The 24,486-nt window shown below is 44.0% G+C and overlaps 1 pseudogene; it reads left to right on the plus strand.

Moving 5' to 3' along the window:
* Nucleotides 1–916: 916 nt before the first annotated feature.
* Nucleotides 917–21,693, plus strand: LOC130876817 (cytochrome c oxidase subunit 7C, mitochondrial-like; annotated as a pseudogene).
* Nucleotides 21,694–24,486: the final 2,793 nt, after the last annotated feature.

The following is a 24,486-nucleotide window of genomic DNA, read 5'->3' on the forward strand; positions in this document are numbered from 1 at the left end:
ATTCAAAATGCCCGTTTCTGTAAACCACTCATATTTCATTTTCAATATGTTGAAAAAACCCTGTGAGACCACTGATCACCTCTGGTTATGTTTCGTGACCCAAAGCTTTGAATACTGGGAAAAGAACCAGCATGTTCTTAATCATCTATGTAATTACCTACATAAAACCAGCTCTATTCCTGCCATCCCAAGGGAAAGGCAGTCAGGGTTTGTTTGACTCAATTTAGTAGCCGCCAATTCTCACTTCCTAATTTTATAGCAGAGAATTTGCTTTCCTTATTTGCCTTGGAAAGATGTTCAAAAATTTGAAACCAGGTGTACTGGCACATGCTTTAGTCCCAGCCCCCAGTACTCAGGAGGCTGAGGCAGGAGGACCCACCTCCTTAAGGGTCTGGACAGTAGCTCAGCCATTAACAGCACTTGCTTGCTCTTGCAGAGAACTCAAGTTCGGTTCTCAACACCAGCAGCAGGCGCTCACAACTGCCTATAACTCCAGCTCCCAGGGATCTCATGCCTCTTATGGACCCCAGGGGCACCCGCTGTACTCTGAGGTGCACATAATAGCCACATACACATACTACATAAGTACACATAACTTTAAAAAAAAAATTTTTTTTTAATGTCTTTAAGATGGGCTCTGGCTTGTGTTACCCAAGATGGCTTGGAACTTAGGAGAGTCAAAAGACCACCACGGCAGAAAGGGGTTATGTCTAAAGGGGTAGAGGAGCTGAAACCTTTCTGCGTGAAACAGAGGAAGAGGTGAAACTTGAACCTCATATAGATAGATATGCAGAATTTCTGAAGGAAGAGTTGGAAGGAGGGTTTTCGAGATGAGGAAGCGGTGTATGGGAAAACAGGAAGCAAATCACAGGTGTTTGGAGGATTCATATACAAAAATGTGTTGGGGACCATCATGATGACGGCACTCTGCAGGTAAGGGCACTTAGCACCAAGCCTGATGACCTGAATTTGATTTCCAGTACTCACACTGTGGAAGAAGAGAACTGAATTGTACTCTGATCTCTAGATACATTCACGTACACACAATAGCAAATGTGGAGATTGAATGAAAATGAGGACATGATTGCTCCAAGGTATACAGTCCAGAGAAACTGGGAACCTCAGTTTCCTGATCCTGCCATAGTGCGTCATCATACAATTTCACAGTTTCCGTATAACTCAGTTTATCCAAATAGATAAAGCTTAACAAAGTTAGCAAATACAAAGGGACTAGACATTTGTATCTTCAAGTGGGTTACTGTTAACCTGAATAGACCTCAGGAATTTACAAACCTTATTTATCAAACATACCTTTTTCATCAAACATGTTACTTATCTAAAGTTTTCTAGAAGCGTGGCATTACCAACAAAAACATAAGTGATTAGACATTCATTTCTAAGTTGGTTTCTGTGAGGGTGGGCTTTAAGGTCTCATATGCTCAAGCTGTGCCCAGTGTCTCAGATCACTTCCTGTTGCCTGTGAGTCAAGCTGTAAGGACTCTGAACTCCTTCTCTAGCACCATGTCTGCCTGAATGCTGCCTTGTTTCCCACCATGATGGTAATGAACTAAACCTCTGAACTATGAGTTGCCCCAATTAAATCTTTTCCCTTATAAAAGTTGCTGTGACCACTAGGCTGTGGTGGTATACAGACCACTAATCTCAGCATAATCTCAGCACTCTGGAAGCAGAAACAGGCAGATCTCTATGAGTTTGAGGTCAGCCTCTTCTACAGCATGAGTTCTAGGACAGCCAGGGATAAAACAATGAAACTCTGCCTCTGCCTCAAAAAAAAAAAAAAAAAAGTTGTCATGACCATGGTGTCTCTTCATGGCAATAGAAACTCTGAGACATACAGTATATTCTAAAAAAAGTTGAATCACATATCTCATTTGTTGTAGCAATTTGAGATTAGCTATGTACAGTTGTTTTTAACTATAAGCCTTTTGTTACATTTCCAAATCCTGAGAAAAAGAGTTTACTCAGTAGTTTTAAGGATTTTTTGTTGTTGTTGTTTTTAGAGTAGAGAGCCAAGACATTATAGAGATAAAAGACTTTTAAGAGTGGAAAGTAAAAAAATCTTAGAAATAGAGTTGAAAATGTAGAACAGAGAAAGTTTAGGTATGAGAGATTTGGGGATTTGTTGTTTGTGCAGGGGCAGAAGTTGTTACCATATGAGAAAATTTGAAAATCTAGTGTGCCATCTTTGGCCACTGAGTTATAATGAAACCAAGTTATTTGTGGTAAAACGGTGAAACTTTAATGGAATCTCTGAGTCCGAGGAGGAAGAGAGGATGGGGTCATATAAGGTCCAGAGTGTATAAGGAAGCTAGAGGCTCTGGAGGGAAAAAGCAAGCAGTGGGACTTCCAGGAGGGAGCTGATAGAAGGGATAGGGTCACAGATTACCCATAGAAGGATTCCAATATCCCAGAGGCCTAGGGGGGCACAAAGAAGCTGTAGGACTTAGCAGGCAGCTCGCTCCAGGGGGAGCTGAGAACAAGTGGAGAGGGAGAAAGGGTAGTACAAGAAAACAGCTGAAGAAGTGGACTAGGAGAGGCTTTGGGGAATGGGAGGGTTTCAATAGAGGAAGAGGAATAAGTGTCTTAGCTGAGAGATGCCCAGGTGGTAGGTGCCCGAGGAGAGCATGGCAGACTCCAGGAGCCAGAGAGACTGAGAGATGTGTGATGAGTGTCTGGGAGGCATAGTAGGCTCCAGGAGCCAGAGAAGACACTTATGGAGCAGGCAAGGAGGAACGAATCATGAGGGCGGGTGGAGGGGAAGAAGGCTGAGGAGGCAGACTCTAGAATTTGGAGTGAAATTTGGTGGGTGCAGAAAGGAATGATCTCCTGCTGTGAGATAACCCTTTTTACACTATGAATATATCTTTCTCTCATTCGTTTAATGAAGAGCCAGATGTTCAATAGCTAGGCAGGTGGAGGTTAGGAAGGATCTGTGGACGAAAAGAGAGCAAAAAGATGAAAAAAGGCGGAGTCATCAGCCAGACACAGAAGAAGCACGAGATTAACATGCCGTGCTGAAAAAAGGTACCACCACAGAGTAAAGCGTAGATAAGAAATATGACTTAGGGGGCTGGAGAGATGGCTCAGAGGTTAAGAGCACTGGCTGCTCTTCCAGAGGACCTGAGTTCAATTCCCAGGAACCACATGGTGGCTCATGACCATCTGTAATGAGATCTGGCACCCTCTCCTGTTGTGCGGGCACATGTTGTAATATGGATGGCGGGGCTGCGTCCCCGGCACCCGGCCGCCCGCATGGCTAGCTTATGCCCCGAAATAATTACACGGAAACTGTATTCTTTTAAACACTGCCTGGCCCATTAGTTCCGGCCTCTTATTGGCTAGCTCTTACATATTGATCTAACCCATTTCTAATATTCTGTGTAGTACCATGAGCTGGCTTACCAGGGAGATCTTAACCTGCGTCTGTCTGGAGTGGGAGAATCATGGCGACTCTTGACTCGGCTTCTTTCTCCCAGCATTCTGTCTGTTTACTCCACCCACCTAAGGGCTGGCCTATAAATGGGCCAAGGCAGTTTCTTTATTAAATGAAAGTAACTCCTCCATCAGGCACACATGGAGGCAGAATGTTGGAGACATAATAAATAAATAAATAAATAAATAAATAAATAAATAAATAAGAAATATGGGTTAATTTAAGGTGTAAGGGCTAGTTAGTAACAAGCCTAAGCTATAGACCAAGCATTGCATTTATAATTAGTAATAAAATTCTGTGTGGTTATTTGGGGGCCGGCCAGTGGGACAGAAAACCCCATCTACAATCCACACCTTGAGAGAGTCAAATCAGCATCTTGGTTTGAAGCAGTCGAGTCCCTTGGAAGGGAGCTCATATATGCCCCTCCCAGGTTTCAGGCACCAGATACATGCAAATGAAGACATGTATGAGAGATCCTACAGAGACATTGCATCTGGCTTGAATTCTGGAGAGTCAGCACCTAGGCTTTGAACTGCCTTTTGTGATTGCTACCTTTTATTTGAAGTGTTTGATTCTTATCTGTGTTCTTCCTGAAGGACTCCAGAACCTTTGCAAACTTAGTGATGAGAGGACTTGGCAGTCAGTTCACCAGATGCTGATTCACCCTGCTGCTTTTGCTAAACCCAAATTCATCTTGGAGTAACCTTTTCCTTCCATGGACCCACATAAAACAGAACATCAACAAGGACATGACCGCTGCAGGGTATGGTTGAGAAGGGTTTTATTGTAGATATGAAAGTTCAGCCAGAGGCATCTGAAAGAGTCCAGAAGAGGAAAAGAAAGAAGTAGACTGAATATGGCTAGCAGACTGAACCTGGCCACGGGAGGTGGGGGGCAAGAGAGGAAGAGAAGAGAGAGCTGAGGACCAAAAAAGAACATAGGAATATGCTCAAAAGGACAGGCTTATATTAGAAGAAGAAGAAGAAGAAGAAGAAGAAGAAGAAGAAGAAGAAGAAGAAGAAGAAGAAGAAGAAGAAGAAGAAGAAGAAGAAGAAGAAGAAGAAGCAGCAGCAGCAGCAGCAGCAGCAGCAGCAGCAGCAGCAGCGCAGCTGGGGGAAGGGCAGGGAAGCCCCTGGGCTGGAGAGGTTTGGGGTAGCAGGCAGGCATGAAAAGAGGGAGTCACAGGTACCCAGTTAACCTAGAGGGCAGCAACTACTTTGATATGCTAATAGACACCTCAGTTAGCCATTTGTCCCAGTTTTCTTTGGGACCTGACAAAATAAAATGTTTTGCAGGCCAGTGGCACTTGGGAGGCTGAGGCAGGTGGATCTCTGAGTTCAAGGACAGCCTGGCCTACAGATTGAGTTCCAGGATAGTCAAGGCTACACAAAGAAACCCTTTCTTGGGGGAAAAACAAAAATAAATATTAAAATATTTTGACAGGAGAAGGGTATTAGGGAATGAACAGAAGTCAGCTCCAGAGTTGGGGTGGAACCAGGCTCTGAAAGCCTACCTTAACCAGAGAATTTGTAGAAACATAACATAGACTGTGGTCGCAATTGAGATTTTTAGGGGAAGAGGCAGGCAGATCTCTGTGAGTTCGAGACCAGCCTGGTCTACAAGAGGTTTTCCGGGGGAGAATTATTGTAATGCTATCCCAGACAAGTCTGGCAGCAGTGAGGAGGCCATCTCACTATAGAATGCAGGAGTGGGATTAGCAGGGATAGGGAGACAAAGCCAATGGATGCTGTTGCTGAAGAATGAGCTACCAGAGCCAACACTGATGGTTCAGCCTGGATGACTGGCAAGCACAGCAGAATGCAGAGCAGAAAGTAAGTCAAGAGTCCTGTTCCTGAGTCCAAGGCATAGCTACGGATTGGGATTCTTCAAGGAGGGACCAAGGACAAAACCCTAAGGAATGAGGTTCTTTTCTTGATAATCCCAAAAGAACTTTGAGATATTTTAAAATAAATAAACAGGGGCTGGAGAGATGGGTCAGTGGTTAAGAGCACTGGCTGCTCTTCCCAGAGGTCCTGAGTTCAATTCCCAGAGACCACATGGTGGCTCTCAGCCATCTGTAATGAGATCTGGCGCCCTCTTCTGGCATGCGGGCATACATGGAGCCAGAATGTTGTATACATAATAAATACAATTAAAATAAATAAACAGAGCCAGGTGTGACAGAATGAGCCTGGAGTGCCAGCTGCCCTGAAAACTGAGGGGCAGGATTACTTGGTCAGCATATTGAGATCCAGTCTTTTAGAAGGAAAACAGGGAGGGCGGGATGGAGGAAGAAAGAAGGGAAAGGGGGTCTTGGGATTTTTTTTTTTTTTTGGTTGGTTGGTTGTTTTGTCTTAGTTCTTAGATGTAGAATCTAGTATTACCTCGTGATATATAAGATGGCTAGGATATGGTTTCAAAACAAATTATATCCATTTTAAAGCATACACTTCATCTGACACACAAATTCTACTCCAATGGAGAGTGTTGGAGTGCCTGCCTAACAGATGTAATGCCTTCGCCTTAATTCTCAGGACTACAAAAACAACAACAACAACAACAAGCAAGCGAAGTAATGAGGGGAGGGCTGTAGTTCAGTGGGGAGAATGCCTGCTTAGTACACACAAAGCTATAGGCTGGATCCCTGCACAGACAACCCAGGCATACTGACGCACACCCTTAATCCTACGCCTGGGGAGCCAAGGCAAAAAGTTCAGAAACACAATGTTATCCTTAGCTACATAGTGAGTTCAAGACCATCCTGGGCTACATGAGAATGCAAAGTTCTGAGGCCCCTCACTTTCTGAACATTATCTTTTCAGTTTCTGTAATGTGTCCAACTCTGCCCCAGTCAGCAACCCAAATAATGACATGGAGACTGCTCTTTGATTGTGAAAGCTTGACCTATAGCTTAGGCTTGTATCTAACTAGCTCTTATAACTTAAACCAACCCCTTTACATTAATCTACATTTTGCCTTGTGACTTTTTACTTCTCTTCCGTCTTGTACCTCCTGTTTCCTCTCCATGTCCTCTGGCATCTCTCATGAGCCTAAAGTCATCCCTTGCTTCCTCTCTCTCTACCCAGAAGTCCCGCCTATACCTCCTGCCTAGCTATTGGCTACTTAGTTCTTTATTAAACCAATCACCTTGACATATGTTTATACAATGTAATCAAATATCTCGCAACAAGTTTCATGAGTTCCCATTTATTAATTTTTGTTCCTAATTAATGTTCATATAACTTGTCCAATTTTCTATTATAGGCTTTGTCTTTTATTGACTTGCACGAAATCTTCAGCTAATGGTCTTCCAGATGAGATGTTTGGATGATTTGTAAGAAATCTTTATGCACTGGTACATTCTTTTATCTACTACTATAACCCATCTCCAGCTTCATTAAAAGTTTTGAATTAGGATCTCTCTCTCTCTCTCTCTCTGTCTCTCTCTCAACACATTTGTTCCTTTTTTCCTTGTTATGGTTTGAGGACTGTATGTGTGTGCTATACATGCATGTGTCTGTGTGTGTGGAAGCAAGCTGAGCATATCTTTATCATTCTTCACCCTAATCCCTTAAGACACAGGAGACAGGATCTCTTTATTAAACCTGGAACTAGGGGGGCAGCCAGCCTTCCCCACTGCTCTTCCTGTCTCTACCTGCCACAGCACGGTGTTACAGGCATATGCACCATGCCCTTGTTTTCTTAGAATAAGTTTTTACTTATCCTTCAATGTTGCAGGATATTACACTGTGAATTGTAGACAAAAGTTTCTGTCCCACCTGGTCCCACAGTTTATATTAAACTGTTTAGCCTATTGCTCAGGCTTATTACTAACTAGCTCTTACTACTTAAATTCACCCAAAATTCTTATCTATTTTTAGCCATGTGGCTTGGTACCTTTTCTCAGTAAGACATTCTCAGCTTGCTTCCTCTGCATCTGGGTAGTGACTGACTCTCTCTCTGCCTTTCCTCTTCCCAGAATCCTCTTAGTATGGTCACCATGCCTATACTTCCTGCCTGGCTAGTGGCCAATCAGCATTTTATTAAACTAATACAAGTGATAAATCTTTATAGTGTACAAGAACATTATCCCCTAGCATTTTCCCTTTTTTTCTTTTCAAAACAAGAATTCCGGGAGCTGGAGAGATGGCTCAGTGGTTAAGAGCATTGCCTGCTCTTCCAAAGGTCCTGAGTTCAATTCCCAGCAACCACATGGTGGCTCACAACCATCTGTAATAAGGTCTGGTGCCCTCTTCTGGTCTTCAGCATACACACAGACCATTGTATACATAATAAATAATAAATAAATATAAAAAAAAAGAATTCCGAATCTTATCTCCTTTATTTAGCTTTTTTCCTGGCCATTATCCATAACAACTTGTAAGCAACACTCTAAACAAAGAAAACATCCAGCCGGGTGGTGATGGCACATGCCTTTAATCCCAGCACTCGGGAGGCAGAGGCAGGCGGATCTCTGAGTTCGAAACCAGCCTGGTCTACAAGAGCTAGTTCCAGGATAGGCTCCAAAACCACAGAGAAACCCTGCCTCGAAAAACCAAAAAAAGAAAGAAAAAAAAGAAAACATCCATAATTCATTTTTTTGGGGAATGTGGGTGTAGTTTTCTAGGTTACTTCCTGCTAATTGGGGAGCTGATAATCTTATGGCGATTCGAAGAAAATTTAGGATTATGGCCAAATCCTGACTGGAGTATTCTGTGAGGCTGTATTATCTCAGCCAGCAGTCTCAAGGCTGTTCTGGATGTAGAACTTAGAGGAAACTGCAACAGAGATGCTCTGAAACATTGGATCATCTGGGTCACCCGCTCCTGTTTGGAGATTTTTCAGGGGATCTTCCTTGATCAAACATATTTTACTTATCCCAGAATGAATCCACAACCTCTCATTTCTATGGAAACAAAAACAAAACCTCTTATACAAAGTAACATATCTTTTGACTTAAATTTTGAACTCAAGGCATTTTCCAAAATATATAGGTTGTATTAATCCAGCAGCATTTATAATCAAATGTCTTTTAGCAGCTATTGATCCTTCCTCAAACAATTCAAAGTCAACACAACATAGTAACAAACAGTATTCAGATTCTATGTGTATTTTCCATCCTTACATGGCTTTTTAAAAACTCTATTTCTTTTATTTTTATTTTTTTAATTTTTAGTTTTTTTTTAAAAAAATATTTATTTATTATGTATACAATCTTCTGTCTGTGTGTATGCCTGAAGGCCAGAAGAGGGCGCCAGACCTCTTTACAGATGGTTGTGAGCCACCATGTGGTTGCTGGGAATTGAACTCAGGACCTTTGGAAGAGCAGGCAATGCTCTTAACCGCTGAGCCATCTCTCCAGCCCCAATTTTTAGTTTTTTAAGACAGGATTTCTCTGTGTATCTTTGACTGAGCTCACTCTGTAGACCAGGCAGACCTCAAACTCATAGAGATTCATCTGCCTCTGCCTCCCAAGTGCTGGGATTAAAGGTATGTGCCACCACACCTGACCCCTGACCATTCTATTTCTTTTTCTTCCTCTTCCCCTTCCCCTTCTTCTTCTTCTTCCCCTTCTTCTTTTTCTCCTCCTCCTCCTCCTCCTCCTCCTCCTCCTCCTCCTCCTCCTCCTCCTCCTCCTTCTTCTTCTTTTTTTGAGACAGGGTTTCTCTGTAGCTTTGGAGCCTGTCCTGGAACTCCCTTTGTAGACCAGGCCTCGAACTCACAGAGGTCCGCCTGCCTCTGCCACCCGAGTGCTGGGATTATTCTCCTCCTCCTCCTCCTCCTCCTCCTCCTCCTCCTCCTCCTCCTCCTCCCCCCCTCCTCCTCCTCCTCCTCCTCCTCCTCCTCCTCCTCCTCCTCCTCCTTTTCTTTTTGGTTTTCAAGACAGGGTTTCTTTGTGTAACAGTCCTAGCTGTCTTGGAACTAGTTCTTGTAGACCAGACTGGCCTCGAACTCACAGAGTTTTGCCTGCCTCTGCCTTCCAAGTGTTGGGATTAAAGGTGTGTGCCACCACTGCCCGGCTCTATTTCTTTTTTTTTTTTTGTCCCAAGTATTCAAAGCTTCTCTATTTCTTTTTTAAGGACTTTATCCTTTTTTCTCTCCCTAGTCTATGTATATTTTTAAACACATTGTGAACTGTTTAGAGGGTTTTTTTCTGTCTAAATCTGTATTTACTGTATACATCTATCTTTTTCTGAGCACATGAGTCTTTAATCTGCAAAGCAGCATAGCTAGGATTAAAACTGCGGCTTTGGCAACTGACTCCGCCCCATTTTTTAGCCTCCTGAAGAATCTAGCTTCATGGAGGAGGCACAGGCAGGAGCCACATTATGGCCACAACTTTGTGGGGTTTCTAGGTCCATGCCACCACCAAGAAGCCTGCTACCTGCTGCTCATAAACACCATTTAAGTGTTTGGTGGCAGGGCCTCTTAAAAGAGCTGTGAGGTTTCTGCTGTTAATGCTGAGTCAGGAAGCCTCTCTTAAAGGAGCCACGCCTCTGCTCACTGCCAGCAAACAGAGCCTACCTGAGAAAATACAGTTACTAAGAAGCTGTGCTTGACTCTGTTATTATCTGTCTAGAGCCTTCCCCCCTTTTTTAAAGCTTTCTCAGCTTTATGTGGAAATTCTTGCCAAATATTTGGGGCACCAATTGTAGATGGAAGTTTCTGTTCTGCCCTGTCCCGCAGCCGTTCAGTCCCAAAGAAACACACAGAGGCTTACATTAATTATACACTGTTTGGCCTATTGCTCAGGCTTATTAATAACTAGCTCTTATGACTTAAGTTCACCCATAATTCTTGTCTATGTTTAGCAACATGGCTTGGTACCATTTCTCAGTAAGGCATTCTCAGCTTGCTTCCTCTGCATCTAACTGGTGACTGACTCTGCCTTTCCTCTTCTCAGAATTCTCTTAGTCTGGTTCCCTGCCTATACTTCCTGCCTGGCTAGTGGCCAATCAGCATTTTATTAAAATAATACGAGTGACAAATCTTTACAGTGTACGAGAGCATTATTGCACAGCAGTGAACCCTGAGATTGCGTTACTTACTGGAAAAACCTGCCTCTAACTGTGATGTGGCCCAGCCTTAGTTCACACCCTAATCTAAGAATTTTCTATTTATCATAAATAGGATAAATAAAATCAACTAGAGATCAAGAGGAGTGAGCAGCTAATGACAGAAAGTAGCCATAGGGAATATGAAGGAGTCAGAAAGACAGAGAGATGCACAGGAAGTAGTAGGGAGGGACTTTGAGTTTGATGGTCCTTTTTGGTTTGGGATGGCAGAAGATAAGCTCTCTTTCTGGGCCATCAGTGAAGAAGGTGTTCAGTTGGAACCTCCAGCTCACTCCTGCACAATCTGGAAAGCCCCATTTCTGTCTCTCTCTCCAAACCCTACTTGCTGAAAGAATCTCTGGACAAAGGAAAAGCACCAAAAGCCCAGTTACCCATTCTTAGTGGCTACTACAATTTTCTCCCCGAAGGTGCCAACCCCCACCTAAGCAACCAGTTTTTGACCATACTTGGGCACAAACCCAGCTTGTGGAGGACGTGTCATCAAACCTTGCCTACAACCTATAAAGTCTCCCCGCTTTAGTTCAGGGGTGTGGCTTCTCTGGCCTCAATCTCTGGGACTGGAGAACTTGCCCAGGAGTTGCTTTGCTCAAACAAACCTGTTATTATCCTTTTTCAATTAAGCTTGACCTGGCCTATTGAGTCAGCAGAGAAACTTCTTATTGGGGCCAGAAAACCTATTAGGAGGAAGATCAGCTGACTGCTTTCTTTGCCTCTCTGAGCTAGCAGGTTTTCACCCCAGTATCTGGCTCCCAAGTCTTTACTGGTAAAACAAAAGGATAGAAACTTGGTTAAAATGACATTTGTCTCCCAATGTGGAGATGGCTGAGGCTGTGGCGGTGAGATGCAAAGGCTCCCCTGAGCTGTGGCTTCATCAGTGAGGCTGCAGCTGTGCAGATACAACAGCTGAGGCATTGAGGGATAAGATGTAACTGCTGTGCTGCAGATATTAAACAACACTTCAGTAATTTCATATATATATGGAGAGAGAGAGAGGGAGAGGGAGAGGGAGAGGGAGAGGGAGAGGGAGAGGGAGAGGGAGAGGGAGAGAGAGAGAGAGAGAGAGAGAGAGAGAGAGAGAGAGAGAGAGAGATTCTCTACGTAACCTTGGCTGTCCTAGAACTAGCTCTGTAAACTGGGTTGGACTTAAACTCAGAGATACACCTGCCTCTGAATCCCAAGTTTTGGGATTAAAGATGTGCACCACCACCCTTGGCTATATTTTTTCTTTAAAATAAATATGTTCTTGGGGATGGAGAGATAGCTTGGTGGGTGAGAGCAATGGCTGTTCTTTGAAGGGACAGAAAGGGTCAGTTCTCTCTTTCCATCTTGTTGGTACCAAGGACTGAACTGAGGTTGTCATCAGGCATGGTGGCTATTTCAGAGTTACTATTGTTGTGATGAAACACCATGATCAAAGCAACTTGAGGAGAAAAAGGTTTGCTTGGCTTATGCTTCCATATTACAGTTTATCATCAAAGGAAGTCAGGACAGGAACTCAAACGGCAGGAACCTGGAGGCAGGAGCTGATGCAGGGGCCATGAGGAGTGCTGCTTACTGTCTTGCTTCCCATGGCTTGCTCAGCCTGCTCTCTTATGGACTCCAGGACTACCAATCCAGGGTTGGCTCCACCCACAATGGGCTGGGCCATCCCCTATCAATCATTAATTAAGAAAATGTCCCACGGGCTTTTCAATAGCCCAACCTTATGGAGACATTTTCTTTTTCCTTTTCTTTCTGAGACAGTGTTTCTCTCTAAGAGTTATGACTGCCCAGCCTGTCCTCTGACTCTGTAGACCAGGCTGGCCTTAAACTCAAAGATCTGCCTGCCTCTGTCTTCTGAGTTCTGGGATTAAAGACATGTACCATACTAAGCAAGAAGGCATTTTTATTATTTGAGATTCCCTCCTCTGAAATAATTTTAGCTTGTGTCAACTTGACTATCCAGCACAGTGGCAAATACCTTTACCTGCTGAGCCAGTTCACTAGTTCCCTTGGTTTTCTTTTGTGAGATAGAACTCACTACAAATGCCAGCCTGGCCTTGAGTTTGAAATCTTCTTGCCTTAATCTCCTTAGTGCATATACATACACATACATATACATACAAACATACATATACATGCATATACATACAAACATACATATACATACACACAGTAACTTAAATGCATAGTGATGGCAAAGACCCACAAAGAGAAAAAGAAATACCAACACACCTCACCTTATGCCATTCCAACCTGGCACTTGCAAGGGACACTGTTCTTCCCTCTGGAGCCTCCGGACTCCTGCTTCCTCCTCCTTTCCTTCACCAACACCCTGCTCCCATTTGCTCAGGCAGGGTCTTCCAGTATAGTGCTGGCTAACCTGAAACTTGATGTGCAGATGGGAATGGCCTTGGATTCACCTCCTAATTCAGGGATTACAGGCCTGTACCACTGAGCACAGTTGCTCCTGCAGCCCCACCCACCACCTGGCCTACTAAATAAGCACTCTGCCACTAAGCTACATCACTGTCACAAAAACTAGGCTGGTGCTGTAGGAAGTATTACAGCTTGTATTTGCCCGCCTACTGGGGCGTGGCCTCTTATACTATTTACGCCCCTTCTTCTCCTTGTTCCATTCCCACCTGCTGCTCCTTTGGTTGGCACGATTCAACCGGTCAAGGTTAAGCAAGGACTTCTGATTTGTGAGTTTACCCCTTAATAAATGCCTATCTATTTCTCGATTCTGAGCTAGTATGGGATCTCTTTTAAGCATCCTACCGCCATAACTCCTGGAACAGGCTGGCCTCATACTCACACCTGCCTCTGCCCCCCAAGTGCTGGGATTAAAGGCGTGTACCACCACTACCTAGCACAAACAATTTTTCAATTTTACATTAAAAATTGTGCATAGACAGTGAAGGTGCAATTGCCACGACATGGGTGTGGAGGCCAAAGAACAATTCCCAAGAGAATCAGTTCTTCCCCCCTCCCTTTCTCTCTCCCTTTTGATTTTTTTGAGACAAGGTTTCTCTGTGTAGTCCTGGCTGTCCTAGAACTCATTCTGTAGACCAGACTGGCCTCGAACTCAGAGATCACTTCTCTTCTTCTATAGTGTAGGTATGAAGGTCAAACTTAGGTCCTCAGGATTGACATCAGCCATTAGGGCCACCGAGTCACCTCTCTGACCCTTAGTTTACTTATTTAGAGACAGGGTTTCCAGTATACCAGGCTGGCCTTGGACTCAATCTGTAGCTGACGATGACCTTGAACTCAGGTCTTCCTACCTTCACCTCCTAAACATTGGCATGGGCTACTACGTGGCTTATGCAGTGCTGGAGATGAAACCCTACCTTGGCCTTCTAAATGTAAAATAAGCATTGTAACAACTGAGCAGACCACCAACCTATGATCTGTATTTTTATGAATTGTTTTATGTGCATGGATTGGGGGGATGCATACTGCAGTTGTGTGGATGTTAGAAGACAACTTTGCGAGGTTTGTTCTCTCCTGATGGAGGAGTTACTTTCATTTAATAAAGAAACGGCCTTGGCCCATTTATAGGCCAGCCCTTAGGTGGGTGGAGTAAACAGACTAAATGCTGGGAGAAAGAAGCCGAGTAAGGAGTCGCCATGATTCTCCCACTCCAGACAGACACAGGTTAAGATCTTTCCTGGTAAGCCAGCTCATGGTGCTACACAGAATATCAGAAATGGGTTAGATCAATATGTAAGAGCTAGCCAATAAGAGGCTGGAACTAATGGGCCAGGCGGTGTTTAAAAGAATACAGTTTCCGTGTAATTATTTTGGGGCATAAGCTAGCCATGCGGGCGGCCGGGTGCCAGAGACGCAGCCCCGCTGCTCATATTACAACACTCTCCTTCAACCACTTACATGGGCTTGCCAAGCTTGTGCAAGCACCTTCACCCTTTGACTCACCAAACTCATCTGCCAACTCCTTGATCTGTGTTATAAAGCATCCCCTTTGTTGTACATTTCTAGGATTTTGAAAAATGCACAACACATACCATGTAAGCACCACCATTGTCAAGAGAGAACATTTCTACTACCCAAATGCTGTTTCCATGTCCCCCGATGCCAAAGATAGGTGTGTTGTGTTCTGACTACCAATGTGACATCTTTTTGACGGACACCACTTCTGTCAGTTCAATTCTGTCCTGACACCACCCAATTACAAACCCAACTCCATATGCTTAGTCTCAGAAGACTGCACTCACTTTGGATGCCAGTGCAAACAGGACGCCCAGATTGCCTAGCCACATTTCTAGACTGACTACACATTTGGAGATTCTGACAAGCTCCCCTTGGGCTCCATAACTTGCTAAAGAGAATAACTCCAGAACTCAGAGAAGGGCTTTATTTATATTTACTGGTTTATTCTAAAGGATATAACTCAGGCACAGCCAGCTGAGGAACACACAGCACAGAGCAAGAGATGGGTGGTAGGGCAGGCACTGGACATTTCTGAGCTCACTCTCTGAGACTTTGTTTCTTTCCTGGAGTAAAGAGTAGAAACTTCCAAGGCAGCGCTTACATGGGCGGATCATGGCCACCAGCCCTCATGTTGAAGCTGTCTAGAGTTCACCAGTAGTCACCTCACCTACACAAACTCTACAATGACTGACAGGGGTTCTGTAAGGTACAAGAAATGACTCAAAACTCAAAAACACATCTCTTACTAAAAGGGAATAAGTTGATTCTGGGGACAAGTACGAATGATCAGGGCCCATGGACACAGATTTAGGCTACCCCAAACTAACTGTTTACTGAAGGTTTTATAGTAACAGAACAAACAATAGAAAACCCATAATTCAAGATATGCATGGGTAGAAACATCAGGTAGGAGGAAGTCTCTGCTGTAGGCCTCAGATGTTATCTGATGACACTGTTAGGAAACATAGGGCTGGTACGTTCTAAAAGGGTTTACACAATATTTATGAAGACATTAGGTTACACAGAGAGGCAGGCAATACAAGGCTTATTTAAAGAGCTGAAGCTATCCCAACAGAATCTGGCTCACTACCTGGGGAACCCTGGCTCTGCCCAGTCACAGAAGTTTCAGTCAGTCAATCTGCTTTGTAGACAGTTTAATGTAGGTGTAGCTTTGTGGGATTTGGGGGGGTAGGAGTTCTAGTCCCAGGAAGTCAAAGGCTTTAGGACCCTGAGGTAGGAACCAAATAGTTTTTACTATACTTTATCCCGGTTCCAAGTCTCTCCCTCCCACCAGCCCAGGAGAACTGGCCTGCTCCTTTAGGTAAGGTCTGTCTTTTGTAGAGCTTCACAAATGTGGAACCATTGGTAGCCTTCCCTTAACCAAGATTCTACCAAGATTTCAGCTACCTCGATTAACCTCACTCTAAAATTAGTAAATGGAAAATTCCAGAAATAAAAATAACCAAGTTTTAAATAACTTTTATTATAGTATAGTTGCAATTATCCTATTATTAGCTACTGCTGTTAAGCTCTTATTCTGTTCATAAAATAACTTACCATGAATATGGATGTATGAGTTTAGCAAAAATGGATATAAAAGGCTCAGAGTGTCTTAGGTTCCAGGCATCTAAGAAATATCTTAGAACATATTCCACAGAGACGGCAGACAACTTTGAAGTATTTGGGGTCTGGCTCTTAGTTTTTTGGTTTTTGTTTTTTTATCACATTGTGTTTGTGTATGTGTGTATATACTTGCCATGAAGCAAGTATGAAAATCTGAGGACAACTGTGTAGGGGTCAGTTCTCTCCTTGTACCATGTGGGTTCCGGGGCTTGAACTTAGATCATCAGCCTTGGCAACAAGCATCCCTACTTGATGAGCCATCTTGCCAGGCATTTTATTTTATTTTATTTTGTGATGCTGGACAGTCTTTCAATCAAAATACTGATTTAGAATCTTGGTTCACATAGTAATCTTTGTTAGTAGGGTTTTTTTTCTTTTTCTTTTTTCTTTCTTTTTAGGAAGAGAAACACTAGCTGGGCGATAATGGCGCACACCTTTAATCCCAGCATTCGGGAGGCAGAGGCAGGCGGATCTCTGTGAGTTCGAGACCAGCCTGGTCTACAAGAGCTAGTGCCAGGACAGCCAGGGCTGCACAGAGAAACCCTGTCTTGAAAAAGCAAAATAAAAACCAAACAAACAAACAAACAAACAAAACAAAGTAAGAAAGAGAAAGGAGAGAGAGAGAAAGAGAGAAAGAGACTGTAACATTGTGTTTAGTGGTTCAGCTTAGCATACTCCAGGACTGGCATGGAGTCAAAGCATCAGGGACCACTAGGTGACCCGATGGGACCGCACAGAGCAAACAGAATGGGGGAAACTACCATCAAACAAAAAAACCCCATGTACTCAGGGAAGCAGAGTCCAGAATGGCACAGGGAATGAGCTGTTGCCTGAGACACGGTTCCTCAATTAGCCAATAACCAAGCGCCACACACTGTCCAATGCCAGCCCCTGATTCAGCTGCACCAACTCTGTCAATGGTCCAGGAGACGACATTGGTCAGGAACTGGCCATGTGTAGAAGGTGTGGGCACAAGTTGATTAGATTCATCCTACGAAAGTGGGTCAGAACTGGAGAAAAGAGCAGTGCCCAGGGCTCTCCGTTCTCTTTCTTCTCTTCTCTCTCTCTTTTTTTTAAAACAGGGCCTCAAGCCAGGCATGGTGGTGAATGCCCTTAATCCCATCACTCAGGAGGCAGAGGCAGGCGGATTTCTGAGTCTGAGGCTGCCTGGTCTACAGAGTGAGCTCCAGAACAGCCAGGGCTATACAGAAACTCTATCTTAAAAAATAAACAAACAAAAACTGTAACCCTAGCCAGCCTGGAGCTTGCTACATAGACCAGACTGGTCTCAAACTCAAGGGCGTCCACCTGTCTCTACCTCCCAAGTGCTGAGATTAAAGGTGTGCACCATCACTAAGTTACACATTCTTTAAAAAACGATTTTCACATTTTGTGTGTGGAGGGTGCCATGGAGTGTACATGGGATCAGAGGACAGCTTGTAGCAGCCAGTTCTCTCCTCCCACCATACGGGTTCCAGGGATTGAACTCAAGTTGTCAGGCTGGGAGTCAAGTTTTTTTTTTTTTTAATTTTTCATGTACTTTTATGTATACACCAGAAGAAGGAACCTGATCCCATTACAGATGGTTGTGAGCCACCATGTGGTTGCTGGGAATTGAACTCAGGACCTCTGGAAGAGTAGTCAAGTGCTCTAAACCACTGAGCCATCTCTCCAGACCCAGGGAGTCAAGTATTTAACCCACTGAGCCAACTTGCTGACCAAAAAGATGTGTGTTCTATTTATTTTCTTACTTGTTTATTATCTGCACACACACATACATATAAACACACACACACACACACACACAGGTACCACCTGAGTGCCTGATGCCCATGGAGGTCAGAAGTCCTGGGACTTGAGTTGAGTGGTTGTGAGTTCTGAGAACTGAACACACGACCTCTGCAAGAGCAGCAAGTGCTCTTTTTTGGGTGGTTTTGTTGTTTTGTTGTTCAAGACAGGGTTTCTCTGTGTAGACCCAGTTGTCCTGGAACTCTCTATAGACCAGGCTGGCCTCAAACCCACAGAGATCTTCCTGCCTCCATGCACCACAATTGCCCGGCAATCAGTGCTCTTAACTGAGTTGTCTCCAGCCCTGAAAGTGTGTGTTCTAGCAGGGTAGGCTGGTCCATGCTTCTAATCCCAGCAGTTGGAAGACGGAGGCTCAAGGGTCATTTCAGTTCAAGAGTTTGCGACCAGCCTGCCCAGTATAGGAAAACCCTGTCTCAATATTAAAATAAATGAGACGATGTGATGCAGCTGTTGTGACACAGACTTGGAATCCCAGAATTCGGGAGACAGAGTCAGACTACCACAGATGATAAAACAGTTTAGCAAGGAAGGACACCTGCAGCCAAGCCTGATGACTTGAGCTTAATTCCTGGGGATCCCACATTAGGGGGCCTCACCATGTTGTCCTCTGACCTTAACATATGTGAAGTGGTACACACACACACACACACACACACACACTCACACACAGAGTGAATAATGGGGAAGCTGTCATGGTCCAGTGCCAGCCCGGACCATAAATTATTTCTCTGGACCAGGGGAGAGGTGTGGGAATAAAGACACAACTCACATGGCTTTATCAGGAGGGAGATTCTCAGTGATCCCTCATGAAATCCTGAGTTCACCTCCTGAAAATTCACCCGCGTTTATGCTCCAAACAGCTTTTATACCAAAATGTAAACTTAGGGGGAAAATCATTAGCTCACAACTGGCTGGAACTCCAGCTCCAGGGGACCTGACACCCTTCTGTCCTGCTCATGTGTAGACATACACATAATAAATAAATAAAGTATTTAGACAAGAAAAACCAAACCCAAACAAACAAACAATGACAACAAAAACCAGTAATCAAGCCGGGCGGTGGTGGCGCACGCTTGTAATCCCAGCAGTCGGGAGGCAGAGGCAGGCGGATCTCTGTGAGTTCGAGGCCAGCCTGGTCTAGAAGAGCTAGTTCCAGGACAGGAACCAAAAGCTACGGAGAAACCCTGTCTCAAAAATCCAAAAAAAAAAAAAAAACCAGTAACCAGTTGACCGGTAGATGAAACTATAACCAATCCAGTCATTGGCTGCTCTGATTCTGGAAGCCGATTGACTTTCAAATCATGTTTTGTTTGGCTTTGGTTCTACTAATTTAACTACAGCATTTCCCTGTTAGCAGTGGAATGATACACTCTGTGGTGACTTACAGTATTTGATTTCTTTTGGTTTGGATGTTTTCAGCTTGTTTCTGATGAAACACATAATACTTTATCCCTTTTTTATGGCTTAATGATGTTCCAGTATATGGCTATTCCAGATCGCCACTGATTATTTGAAGGACATCTGGATGGCTTCCAGTTACCAGCTATAACGAGGGATGCTGCTGAGTATTTGTACACAGGTATTCGCATGGGCATGTTTCCAGTTCTCTTGGGCAGCACATAGTAGACTTGTGGGTTTATGTTTAACTTTGTAAAGAAGCTACCAAACTGTCCTCCACGGTTGGCTATGCCATTTCATGTTCCCCTGTGGAAGGTTCCAGTCTTTCTATGTCACTGCGGACTTGCTATTGCCTGTCTTTTGGAAACCCATCTAGTGGGTGAGAGGCTATCTCACTGAACGTCCTTCTAGGTTAGGCGAGTCCCCTCTGGCAGCAGAACTGTCATTTTGTACATTTTGCCTAATCTTTCTTGGTACACTAACCCTGTTGACCAGGTGGGGCAAAGTTAAGAGCCCCAGGCAAGAATGTTACGTTCTTACCTGCAGGTCCAAAGCTTCTCCTGATTAAAACACTTCTGCAATTGTTCCAGTGCTGTGGTTCAACTTCCAGAGCCTTAACTGTGTCTGTCATCTTTTTCAATGTATGTGTATGTTTATGTGTGTCTGTGTTTGTGTGTGTATGTATGTATGTGCATGTGTCTGTGTCTGTATTTGTGTGTGTATGTGTGTGTCTCTCTGTGTGTATGTCTGTGTGTGTGACTCTGTGTTTGGATACACAAGTGCATGTACTCACATTCATGTGTATGTGTGAACACACACATGCCACAACTCACGTGTGGAGATCAGAGAACAACCTCGGCTGTTGGGTTCCACCGTCCACTTTGAGACAGTCTCTTTGAAGCTTCTGGAAATTCTCTGCCCCCCACTTCCCTGGAGGGGTGTGGGGTCACAGACATTTGTGCTTTACATCCAGTTTTTTGTGGGTTCTGGGGAATTCTCACAATTTTTATGAGGGTTCTGAGGTCCCATACACTCGAGTGAGTGGCAAGTGTTTTTACCCACTGAGTCATCTTCATATCTTTTTGTTTTGTTTTCTGAGACGGGGTCTTACCACACAGCTGTCTACGACTTACTGTGTAGCCTAAATGGGCCTTCAACCCACAGTCTGACTGTGGCTTTAAGTTTTCTCCAGTTTTGTTGTTTTACTTTCTCTCTTTTAAAAAATGAGTTATTTGGTTTTTTTTTGTTGTTGTTGTTTTTTTTGTTTGTTTTTTTTTTTTTTTTTTTTGGTTTTTCGAGACAGGGTTTCTCTGTAGCTTTGGAGCCTGTCCTGGAACTAGCTCTTGTAGACCAGGCTGGCCTCGAACTCCTAGAGATCCGCCTGCCTCTGCCTCCCGAGTGCTGGGATTAAAGGCGTGCGCCACCACCGCCCGGCGAGTTATTTGTTTTTATGTACATTGGTGTTTTGCCTGCATGTACGTCTGGGTGAGGGTGTCGGATCCCCTAGAACTGGAGTTACAGACAGTTGTAAGCTATTATATGGGTGCTGGGAATTGAACCCAGGTCCTCAGAAAGAGCACCTAGTGCTCTTAACTGCTGAGCCATCCCTCCAGCCAGAGATAGGATGTGTTAATCTCACTCTACCACACCACTGGCCTCTCTCGCCATTAGCCGAACAGTTTCCCTCTCGAGTCACATTCTCTGTGTGCCCTACACTGCTTCCCTGCTCGTTTATCTTGGTCCCTGTTCTATGTGTAACTTATTTTCCCTGCCTGCATGTCAGTATCATCTGAGCAGCTTCTCAAATCCCAATGCAAATCAACAGAAATCCCAGCATACAGGAGGAAGAAGGAGGAAAATGAAAAGTTTGAGACTATGGCCTCAGGATGTAGCTCGGTTAACACAGTGATAGGCACAGTGGTTGCCTAGCATGCAAAAAGCCCTGGGTTCTATTCCCAGAGTTGCATAGAGCAGGCAGATGTAGTGGTACACATCTGTAATGCCTGCCCTGGAGAGGTGGAGACCAGACAATCAGCAGCTCAGTCATTCCTGGCACTATATAACTAGTTTGAAGGCAACGGAGCTAAGGAGTCCCTGTCATATAAAACAAAAGTTTGGCTAGCAAGACTGTGAGAAAAGGAGACTTGGGTGGTGCAGCCATTTCTTCTGCCCTCTGTCTCTGAGCCCTTGCACAGCTTCTTGCAGCATCATATTGGGTCAGAGCATCCAGAGGTTCACCACCTCCATGGTCCATCACAGCCACTATGAGAAGGATCTGGGAAAAATTTGCCATTTTCAGTGGAAAATAAGAGGCAGTTACTGGCTATGAGGACTGCGTACTTTGGATCTGGATTTTTCATGCCTTTCTTTATAGCAAGGTACCAGTTACTTAAGAAATAAGGATGTTTAATTCTTCCCTTTAACAGACATGAAGAATGGTCAAGAAGTGACGTCTTAGTTCCTGTTCTATTGCTGTGAAGAGACATCATGACCAAGGAAACTCTTATTTATTTATTTATTTATTTATTTATTTATTTATTTATTTATTATGTATACTGTATTCTTCCTGCACACCAGAAGAGGGCGCCAGATCTCATTAAAGATGGTTGTGAGCCACCATGTGGTTGCTGGGAATTGAACACAGGACCTCTGGAAGAGCAGCCAGTGCTTTTAACCTATGAGCCATCTCTCCAGCCCCATCTCTCTCTGTTTTTTTTTAAAGAATTAATTAGGGGCTTGCTTACAGTTTTAGAGGGTTAGTCCATGACCATCATGGCAATGGGCAGGCAGGCATGGCACTGGGGCAGTAGCTGAGAACTTTACATCCTGATCCATAGGCAGCAGGAACAGAGAGAGAGAGAGAGAGAGATGGGGCTTGGCTTTTGAAACCTCAAAGTCAACCCACTTCCTCCATCAAGGCCACACCCACTCCAAAAGGTCACACCTCCTAATCCTTCCCAAACAGTTCCACCACTTGGGGACCAAGCATTCAAACATATGAGCCTATGGGGGATTCTCATTCACACCACCACAGGTGTGATCTCTGAAAACTGGATTGAACTCTTGAGTTCATATACTAGATAAGCTTATAAATAAACTAAAACATGAAAAAAGTATTGTGCCATCTGGGCTTTGTAGTGAGATCTTTTTTTTAAATCATTTTTATTGAGCTATACATTTTTTCATCTGCTCCCTTCTCCTCCTCCTCTCTCCCCTTCTTGTAGTGAAATCTTGACAAAAACAAAACTAGGGCCGGGCGGTGGTGGCACACGCCTTTAATCCCAGCACTCGGGAGGCAGAGGCAGGCGGATCTCTGTGAGTTCGAGACCAGCCTGGTCTACAAGAGCTAGTTCCAGGACAGGCTCCAAAACCACAGAGAAACCCTGTCTCGAAAAACCAAAAACCAAAAAAAAAAAAAAAAAAAAAAAAAAACTAGTTCCCAAGACGTATGGCAGAATACTGCCTCAGATTTTAGGGCTCAGTCATCTGAGGATTGAAGTAATTGAAGGGTTTATAAATCACCGAGAAATATAAATTAATCCAGGGATGGTAGCACATACCTGTAATCCCACTCTTCCAATACTTGGAAAGCACTGGAGGATCCAGTGTTCAAGACCTGTGCTATACGGGACTCTATGTCAAAAAACAAAACAAGGAGAATGGGTAGAGAGATGGCTCAGTGATTACTAGCCTTTGGTGCTCATGCAGAGGGACTGAGTAAGGTTCCCAGCACCAACGTGGGGATGTCCACATCTACCCGTAACTCCAGCTACAGGGAATCTGATACTTTATTCTGGCATATTCCCCAAGACATACACATAAACAGGAATATATCTTCAAGAAAACGAACACTAGATGATGGCCAGCAAGCTGACTCAGCACGCCATATTTGCTAGCGAGCCTGATGGCCGTCCTTGTGAAAGGGAGAACTGACTCCTGTGAGTTGTCCTCTAGTCACCACGTGTGCACTGTGCCAGATGTGCCCCTACCAGAAATACATGTTATATCAATAATAAACAATAATATGTCATCAATAAAGAGATCGGATCTCTTGCTTCCACCTGCTGAGGGTCAGTTGGCAGATACGAATGGAGGGAAAGAGTGGGTTGAGAAAGGGTGCTTCTTCCACATCATGAAACATTAGGATCCGGTGGCCAGGGACATAACTCAGCGGCACAGCATGCGCCTCCCATGTGCAAGGCTTTAGGTTTGATCTGAAGCATAACAAAAGGAATTTTTTTTTTGAGATGGTTTCATTATATAGTTCTAGCTGGCCTAGAACTGGATATGCTGTAGATCAAGCTGTTCTCAAACCCAGAGATCAACTTCCCTCCTTGTCCCAAGAGCTGGAATTAAAGGCATATATCACCAAGCCTGGCAATAAAAGTAATTTTTAAATAAATTTGGATCAAAGGTTGAAGAAATGGCTATTCTCCCAAAAGATCTAGGTTTGAGTCTTAGGACCCACATGGCAGCTCACAGCTGTAACTCCAGTCTCAGGGTATCCACTCAACTCCGCTGGCTTCAGAGGGGACCAGGCATTCAAGAGGTGTATAGACATAGATGCAGGCAAAAGACCCAAACACATATAGTAAGAGTGTTTTAAAAATTCAGGTCAATCAAAATCATCAAGAGTTGTAAAATTGGGGAGAAACTTGATTTAAAAATAGTGTTTGTTTATGTATGTATGTGTGTATGTATGTGTTAGTTTTTCTGAAGACAGGGCTTCTCTGGGTAGCCCTGCTGTCTTGGAACTCACTTCATGTACATGAGGCTAGCCTTAAACTCAGATTTACCTGCCTATGCCTCCCGAGTGCTGGGATTAAAGGCATGTGCCACCATTGCCAGGCATGAACAGAATATTTTTTTAAAATATTTATTTATTATGTATACAATATTCTGTCTGTATGTATGCATGAAGGTCAGAAGAGGGCACCAGACCCCATTACAGATGGTTGTGAGCCACCATGTGGTTGCTGGGAATTGAACTCAGGACCTTTGGAAGAGCAGGCAATGCTTGTAACCTCTGAGCCATCTTTCTAGCCCCTGAACAGAATATTTTAACAGCACATGAACCCGCAGAACTGAATCATGGATAGCAAGTATCAATCGCTATATAAAGTTGGTAGCTATACTGGGATCACTTAAGAGAATTCCCACTGAGGGGTGGGGATGAAATTCTGTTGATAGTGG

Source organism: Chionomys nivalis, chromosome 7, assembly GCF_950005125.1.
Source record: "Chionomys nivalis chromosome 7, mChiNiv1.1, whole genome shotgun sequence".
NCBI lineage: Eukaryota > Metazoa > Chordata > Mammalia > Rodentia > Cricetidae > Chionomys > Chionomys nivalis.